This window comes from Trichechus manatus, unplaced genomic scaffold (genome assembly GCF_000243295.1).
Source record: "Trichechus manatus latirostris isolate Lorelei unplaced genomic scaffold, TriManLat1.0 scaffold00057, whole genome shotgun sequence".
In the NCBI taxonomy this organism is placed as follows: domain Eukaryota; kingdom Metazoa; phylum Chordata; class Mammalia; order Sirenia; family Trichechidae; genus Trichechus; species Trichechus manatus.
The window spans coordinates 3422411-3431972 of NW_004443993.1; the positions used below are offsets into that span (position 1 = coordinate 3422411).

The window sequence follows — 9562 nt, forward strand, 5'->3', positions numbered from 1 at the left end:
ATGTGTAAAACAATAAGCACAGTCCAGATGTGGCAAGCAGTTGGTTATGACTATTGTATGATTTTAATTTTATTTCTTTCAGGGAAAAACACACACATAACCAAATTAAGGTGAAAAACATCAATGTTTGAGAGATTAACCTTTGGGTAAAGCATATCAACATTTGATGTGATAAATGCTGCAAATCTAAGGTTGGCATTATCAGGAATAGCTGCAAAAAAGCTGACAAAAAAACTTTATGGACATCATATAGGAAGGAAGAGTCAAAAGTAATTACTGAGGACAGTTGAGGAAAAATGCTACATTAACAAGTAGAAAGGAAAGTCAGAGGTAGTTGGGAATAAAAGAAATGATGCATGTCTTTTGGGGAACAAAAAAGAAACATGACATTTGTCTTTGGAGACCACAAAGTCCATTTAGCCCTGAGACAAGTTACCATCACGGACAAGAGGCTGCTCTAGAGAAGAGCTTTCCCAGGGCTCCCTTCACATCCTTGTTTCTTAGGCTGTAGATGAAAGGGTTCAGCATGGGCGTGACAACAGAGTATATCACTGAGGCAATAGAGCTTCTCTTTGAAGAATGGGTTACAGCAGAACTGAGGTAGTTGCCAATGCCTGTCTCATAGAACAAAGAAACGACAGAGAGGTGAGACCCACAAGTGGAAAATGCCTTATACTTGCCGCCAGCAGAGGACATCCTCATTAAGGAGGAGACAATTTGAGAATAAGAGAAGAGGATCTCTGAGAAGGGAAACACAAGCAGCAGGACAATCAACACATACAAGAAGATGTTATTGATGAGGGTATCAGAGCAGGAAAATTTGATAATCTGAGCCAGTTCACAGAAGAAATGTGGAATTTCAGTGCCTATACAGAAGCTCAGTTGCGTTAGAAGCAGAGAGACCCAGAAAATGATGACCCAAGACATAAGAACCAACAAGACACAGAGCTGGGGGTTCATGATGATTGCGTAGTGCAGGGGCTGACAGATGGCCACAAAGCGGTCATAGGACATAATGGTCAGGAGAAAATTGTCAAGCTCAGCAAAAATCATGAAGAAATACAACTGAGTGAGGCATCCTATGTAAGAGATGTCTTTGCTTTCTGTCTGGATGTTCACCAGCATCTTTGGGACTGTGGTGGTGATGAAACAGATGTCAACAAAAGGATAGGTTGGAGAGGAAGAAGTACATGGGGGTGTGGAGGTGGGGGTCAGAGGTGATGGCCAGGATGATGAGCAGGTTCTCTAGCACAGTGACCAGTACATGGATAGAAAGAGTCCAAAGAAGAGACACTGGAGTTCAGGATCCTCTGAGAGGCCCCCCAGGAAGAATTCTGAAAATTTTGTTTGGTTTTCTGTCTCCAAGTAGCTAGTGTGTAGGCTGAAGAAGGTAAAAGCAACATTCAATGAACTGCCAACTGTCCTCTCAGCTAGTCATCACCTTTACAATACCACCTATATTTTGTTATTGAGTCCTTCCAATGACAGTGACTCTCTCAGTCACAGGTAGCCCTTTTCCATTTTAAATGTGTATAATTATTCAAACACTTTAATTTGGCAGAAATCTCTCTCTTTTTAGCCTTTACTCACTGGTGCCAATTCTTCTATTTGAACCTACGCACATAAACCAATTTCTTCTTTGATGACCCTTCTAAGCTAGTTGGAAACATGTTATGTGAACTCCCAAGGATGTTCTTTTCCCTGATAATCCCCATAACTCCTTCTTTCTGGTAGATCTATGTTAGTGATTAAGGTCATCTGAGTTGAAAAATCCATGTCTTGATGCCTTATATTTTTCTTTTTTAAAAATCTGGCTATTACCATTACCTACTTAGTGAGGATTAGGAATGCCTTTGTGAACAGGAAGATCTCAGTTAATAATACCAAAAAAACAAAACAAAGCCTTTGCCGTTGAGTCAATTCTGACTCATAGGAACCCTATAGGACAGATTATAACTGCTCCCATAGGGTTTCCACGGCTGTAATCTTTACAGAAGAGGACTGCCACATCTTTCTCCCCTAGGAGCAGCTGGTGGGTTCAAACGACAGACCTTTTCATTAGCAGCTGAGCGCTTTTCCACTGCGCTATCAGTGCTCCTAATTAATAATAGACCTGGTGGTGCAATGGTTAAGAGCTCGACTGCTAACCAAAAGATGGGCAATTTGAATCCACCAGCAGCTCCTTGGAAACCCTACGGAGCAGTTCTACTCTGTCCTACAAGGTTGCTATGAGTCTGAATCGACTTGAGGGCAACAGGTTTTGTTTGGTTGGATATTATTAGTATTAACCTGCTCCTTTTATGACATTTATTTTAGATATATAATTATCCCAAGCTAAAGTATAAAGCTGTGATTTCAAAAATGAATGTTTGAAACATACTGCCTGGAATAGAATTTTTGCTCTACCAACTTACTACCTGTGTGACCTGGAGAAAGTTACTTAATCTCTCTTAGCTGCAGATAGCTCACCTCTCCAATGAGAGTAGTAAATATTCCCTACATAATGAGATTAATGAGTGAACTCAATGAGATGATATATGTAATTTTTCTAGTGTGATCCCTATGATATACAGTAGACACTTGACAATTGTGAGCTTCTGTTTTTAATCATCACAGTATATCTGCCTTGCACGTCTATCATTTATCAATATCCCCTTTAAACTAGGACAGCCATTGAGAATGGAATGGTGATCACTATAAACACAACAGATCTGTCACCTCTTTTGACCTCCAAGCAGCACTTCCAATTAGCGAAGATCCCTATGGCTCCCTCTTTCAGAAACCACCTGCTAGATGGATTCTTCCAAGAAAAGGAAAGGCTATATGGACTACACAGATAAAAGGAGACAATAAAAGCACACAACCATTAAAATAAAATACAAGGCTTATGTGTGCTCAAGTGTACATGTTCTTGAATGAGACTGTGTTGTATTAAAATTAGTAAAGTTAATTATGGGGAATAAGATGAATAGATTAGGTTAAATATATTAAAAATTTCTATAGAGCAAATCATAATAAAGAAAATTAAATGTCAAACTTAATATTTGAAAATAAATGTTTACATTTTCCATGAAAGAAAAATAGTATTATCTATACATAAAGAATAGTAATTAATTTAAAAAGATTTAAAGAAATCATAGAGGACGTGTAATTTAGTCTGCGGAGGTGAATAGGAAAGGCTTTTTTGAAACAGGATTATTACAGCAGAAAGAGGAAGAATAGGTAATTATCAGAAGAAGTAAGAAAAGGACAAGCACAATAGGCTGAGAGAATAAAAGGCTTGGTTGCCCTGTGTGGCAGTGAGCTTGGTAATGGAAGGGATTTGAGAAGCCAGTGAGTTGGAGAGCAGTTGGTGAGAGCTATTAAGGACAAAGCTTGCGAGATCCACAAATAGAGCATCTTGTACTATTCCTTAATGTGCCTCTTACAGGGGTAATTTTATGTTTACTTGTGAGTCAGAGGTTGTGACATTGTTTGCCCACCATTGCCTTAACCCAATATAGAATGGCTGTTTTAAAACGACAGCCAACAGGATAATATACATTAAAACACTAAGAAATTTGTGCTAAATTCATGAATAAACCAAGGCAATTTAATCCCACTTCAGTCATTCTCCTGAACATTTAAGAAGAGAAAAGGAAATGGATCTGAGTACTAAAATCTCAGAAATACTTATACTATTTGTAGATGATATTGTGACACAAAGTAGAAATATCACCAAAAAATAGAACTTTTAAGTGCTATCTGTAAGTTGGCAGGATATTAAAGAAATATTTAGAAACCAATAACTTTTCATTAAATACTTAGGGAATATATAGAAAACAAACCAATCACATTAGGAATAAAACAGAGAATACCTCCTGCACAATAGAAGTTCATTGAGTAAGTAATGGATAAATTACTGGGTGTAGGAAATATAAGAGCAATCTACAATTTATAGAAGAGAGTGGAGAAGTGATGTTTGGTGAGAGAGAAAAGATAAAATGTCAAAACTGGTTGAGTCAGAGGTTCTCCAGCAAATTACACATTCAAGACATGGCCATTTTCAATTCTTCTTGGAGAGAGCCTCTAGTTTCCAGAAAGACAAGGAAGAAACAAAATGAGAGCTGTAGTGTAAACTAAAGTGCCTTCAAAGTACAGGAAGTTAACTTTCCTAAACAAATATGGGAAGTTTCAGTATCTTTACCAGAGAGATGAGGCCCAGTACCACTTTTTTTTTTCCTCTTTTCCTTCTTACTCCACCAGGCTTGAAGGGTCAATACTAACTTTTTCTGATGGTATCACTGAAGCTGTTTCTTTTCTCCATGATCTCTCTCTGGGAAGCCCGATTTGGTTTTCACCAAAGCTGGGATCAAATATTTATAGGGTGAGGTACAATGAGGACATGTTTAAAGTTTCCAGAGTCTCTGGGGTTGGATCTCAGAGCTCTTTATTTAAAAAAAAAATTGTTCTATTGTCTTTTCACTCTCTAAACAATTCAATTCCCTTGAGTACAAAGAAGATAAAATGGAAAATTTTCTGCTAATTTTGTCTCTTTGTAGGCAGCTATGGAGGGGGGTGAGACGGACTTGTGTCCTCTAAGGAGAAATTCTTCTATTTTTACTTTGATTTTAAAGTTAACAATCTGTCCCCTAAGGAAGTTCAACTTCTATAAAGAACCAAACCTAGGAAACCATCTCTCTTAGACTGAAATCTCACCCTGGGAAGTGTTTGCCTTTAAGAATATTTGGAGATTTTATGGGTCACTTGGTGTCCCCGAGTTTATGGAGGCAAAGAGGTTTTATCTGAAGAAAAGCAAACTGGTCAATAGTTTTAATGCTGTTAAAGAACTAATAAGACAAGGACTGAAAAATATTCCTCGACATACACTTAGTGACATGGAAATCCTTGTTGATCATAGAGGGGGCTCCATTTATTTCCTGGCTCTCTAAATAAAGGGGTAAGAACAGAAATAATTCAGGTAGAGTGGTTGAAGGTTGATTGAGTATTGAGGAAACGTAGGTGGCAGATATCTATTTTGTACATCTATTGTACAAAAGTTTGTCTGGAAAGGGAAGGTGGGAGATAAAGCATAGTCTAAAGTGAATATGGACTATAGGAGAGTTTGTTTTTAATAATGGAAGATATGGGAAGATTATTAATTTCAAAGAGGATAACCATATATATTGCAACATTTGAATACATAAGTAGTTATGGTTACATAATTTGTAGGACGTATTATAAACTGAAGGAGCCCCGGTGGTGCGGTGGTTAAGAGCTCGGCTGCTAACCAAAGGTCAGTAGTTCGAACTCAACAGCACCTCTGCCAGAGAAAGATATGGCAGTTTGCTCCTGTAAAGATTGTTGTTGTGGTTGTTGTTAGGTGCCATTGATTTGGTTCCAACTCATAGAGACCCTATGTACAACAGAACAAAACATTTCCTGGTCTAGTGCCAACCTCATAATTGTTACTCTTGAGTTCATTGTTGCAGCCACTATATCGATCCATGGCTTTAACGCCTTTCCTCTTTTTCACTAACCTATACTTTACCAAGCATGATGTCCTTCTCCGGGCATTGATCCTACCTGATAACATGTCCAAAGTATGCGAGATGAAATCTTGCCATCCTCACTTCCAAGAAGCATTCTGGCTGTACTTCTTCCAAGACAGATTTGTTCATTCTTTTGGCAGTCCATAGTATATTCAATATTCTTTGCCTACATTGTAATTCAAAGGTGTCCATTCTTCTTTGGTCTTCCTTATTCATTGTCCAGCGTTCACATGCATATGAGATGATTGTCAATTTGTCATACTGTGGTGGCATGTGTGTTGCTGTAATACCAACAGGGTCGCCTTTGGTGGACAGGTTTCAGTGGAGTTTCCAAACTAAGATAGACTAGAAAGAAGGACCTGGTGGTCTACTTCTGAAAAAAAATTGGCTAGTGAAAACCTTATGAATAGCAATGGAACATTGTAATGATTACAGCCTTAGAAACCCTATGGGACAGTTCTACTCTATCCTGTGGGGTCTCTATGAGTTGGAATAAACTCAATGGCAATGGGTTTAGTTTGTTTAGTATATACTGCAAATCAAGGACAATCATAATGCTCTGTATCCCCAAAATGTGGAATATCTGGGTCCAGAAATCAAAGGATGGAAGTAGAAATGGCCCAACATGACATCACTCCCAGTGACCCACTTGGGGATTTTGTGCTTCAAGTTTCCTCAACTCTGGTCTGTTTAGGTTTAGAGGTCTTAATTCCTAAGGGGAGAGTGTTTCTTCCATTTTATATTCTCACCAGAAATATCTCCATATCCTCACCAACACTGTTATTTTCTCTTTATGGTTATTATTATTATTAATGCCATCCTCATGGAAGTGAAGTAGTATCTCAGTGTGGTTTGATTTAAATTCCTTTAATGACTAATGATGGTGAGCATCTTTCATGTGCTTCATGACCCTTTTTATATCTCCTTTAAATAAATGTCTATACACATCCTTTGCCTGTTTTTTATTAGGTTATTTGGGTTTAGTTGAATTGTAAGAGTTTCTTTTATTCCCTTTTATACTACCTTGTTCCCTTTTATACCATCTTTTTATCTTCTACCACAGCACTACTGAACTAATAACTAGGGTCAACACTATGGTACAGCTACAAGTAAACTAACTATGGAAGCATCAAGGTTATGTGAGACTGCCTGGGATGATGCTTCTTTGCCCTGGTTCCTTTGTTTGTTTGTCTAAGCTGTGTTTCCCACTTTGCTATTGAGTCTGTAAGGTAATATATATTCATTTATAACATCTATTTTCCCCTTAATTTTCGCCAAAAGGCAAGGGCAAAGATGGCATTTTCTGTAACTATCTTTTAGGTCTAGCTGCTTTATAATGTTCTTCAAGTTCTCTATTTGCTTACTGATCTTTTGTCTAGATGTTCTAATCATTATTGAAAGTTGTATATTGAAAACTCCAACTATTATTGTAGAATTGCCCATTTTTCCCTTCAATTCTGTCAATGTTTGCTTCGTATATTTTGGTGCGCTGTTGTTAGGTGCATATATGTTTATAATTGTTATATCTTCTTAATGAATTGACCGTTTTACCATTATTTAATGTCCTTCTTTGTCTCATGTAATGGTTTTTGACTTACAGTCTATTCTTTCTAATATTAGCATAACAACTACATCTCTCTTTTGGTTACAATTTACATGGAGCATTTATTCAACTTATTTGTGTTCTTGAAACTAAAGTGAGTGTCATTTACAGCATGGTGTTGCATCAGGTTTTATTTTATTTTTTGTTCTTTTATCCATTCTGCCTATCTCTGTGTTTTTATTGGAAATTTAATTCATTTACAAAATCTGATGAGAGACAAAGAAGGATATTATATAATGATAAAAGGATCAATGACCAAGAAGGTATAACAATTATAAACATATTTGCACTTACCAAAAGAGCCCAAAGTATATGAAGCAAACACTGACAGAACTGAGGTGAGAAATAGACTGTTCTACAATAATAGTTGGAGACTTCAAAACACCACTGTCAATAATGGACAGAATATGCAGAAAAAAGACCAATAAGGGAATAGAGAATTTGAACAACACTATAAACCAAAGGGATCTAACACATTCATAGAATACTTCAAACAACTACAGCACAATACACATTCTTTTCCAGTGAACATAAGTCATTCTCAAGGATAGATCATAAGTCAGAAAACAAGTCTCAATAAATTTAAAAAGACTGAAATTATACAAATTATTTTCTCTGACCACAATGGAATTAAACTAGAATTTGATGACAGAAGGAACACAGTAAGTTACACAAATGTGTGGAAATGAAATAGCACACTATTAAACAACCAATGGATAAAAGTTGAAATCAAGAGCGAACTCAAAAATACCTGGAGTCAAAAGAAAATGAAAGCACAACATACCAAAACTTATGGGATGCAGTGAAGGCAGAGCTCAGAGGGAAATTTATAGTGGTAAATGTCTGCATTAAAAAAAGAAGAAAACTTGAGGAACTGGAAAAAGAAGAGCAAAGTATGCACAAACTAACAGAAGAAAGAAAATTACAAAAAGTAGACTGGAAATAATGAAATAGAGGATAGAAAAAACAGTAGAGGGGATTGATGAAACCAGAACTTGGTTCTTTGAAAAGATCAACAAAACTGACAGACCTTTGGCTAGTTTGTCAAAGAAAAATGACAGAAGATGCAAATAATTAAACTAGATATGAAATTGGGGACACTGCTATCTACCCTTCAGAAATAAAAAGGATCATAAGAGAATACTATGAATAGTCATTTGCTGACAAATTAGATAACTTAGACAAATTCAGAAAATTCCTAGAGACATATAAATTATGTAAATTGACTCTAATAGAAAATATCAATAGACTCATAACAAGTGAAGAAGACATTGAGTCAGTAATCAAAAACTTCCCAATAAAGAAAAATTCTGGACCAGATGGCTTAACTAGGATATTATACCAAACATTTAAAGAAGAATTGACCCAATCCTCCTTAAACTCTTTCAAAAATTGAAAAAGAGGGACTACTTTCTAACTCTTTCTATGAGACCAGTCGTACCCTGATACCAAAGCTGGAGAAGGATACCACAAGAAAAGAAACCTTATGAATGTGGATGCAAAAATCCTCAACAAAATTCTAGCAAACTGAATCCAATAGCATATTAAAATGATTATATACCACTGCCAAGTAGGATTTATTTCAGGAATGCAAGGGTGGTTCAACACTAGCAAATCAATCAAAGTAATACATCACATTAACAAAACATAGAAAAAGAATCACATGTTCATCACAATCAACACAGAGCAACCATTTGACAGAATCTAACACCTGTCATGATTAAAACCCTCACCAAACCAGGAATAGAAGGGAAATTCTTCAATATGATAAAGGGCATTTATGAAAAACCAACAGCTAACATTATACTCAATGAAGAAAGACTGGGAGCTTTCTCCTTAATATCAAGAACAAGACAAGGATGCCTGTTCTCACAACTGCCATTCAATATTGTACTGGAAGTTCAAGTCAGAATAAGAAATATTTTTTTAGTTGGGAAAGAAAAGAAATAAGAGGTATCCAAATTAGGACAAAATAAATAAAACTATCCTTATTTGTAAATGACACGATCATACATATAGAAACCCCCCCAAAAAAAATCTACAAAAAACTTCTAGAGCTAATTAATGAATTTAGCATAATTGCAGGGTACAAAGTCAACACACAAAAAAAATTCAGTTGTGTTTCCATACAACAGCAATGAGCAAGCTGAAAAGGAAATTCAGAAAACAATTCCGTTTACAGTAACAAGTAAAATAACAAAATACCTAGGAATAAATTTAACCAGTAAAGTGAAAGACTTGTACACTGAATCTATAAAACATTGCTGAAAGAAATTAGAGAAGACCTAAATAAATGGAGATACATCCATATGGAAGACTTAAAAGTAACAAATCACTATGACCCAAAGTGATCTATAAATTCCATGCAATAAATGGTATTGGGACAAATGAATCTCCAAATGGAGAAGAATGAATTTGGACCCATACA

General features: G+C 36.2%; 1 pseudogene; it reads right to left on the bottom strand.

Moving 5' to 3' along the window:
- Positions 1-438: 438 nt before the first annotated feature.
- Positions 439-1403, bottom strand: LOC101352717 (olfactory receptor 7D4-like; annotated as a pseudogene).
- Between the last annotated feature and the right edge of the window lie 8159 nt (positions 1404-9562).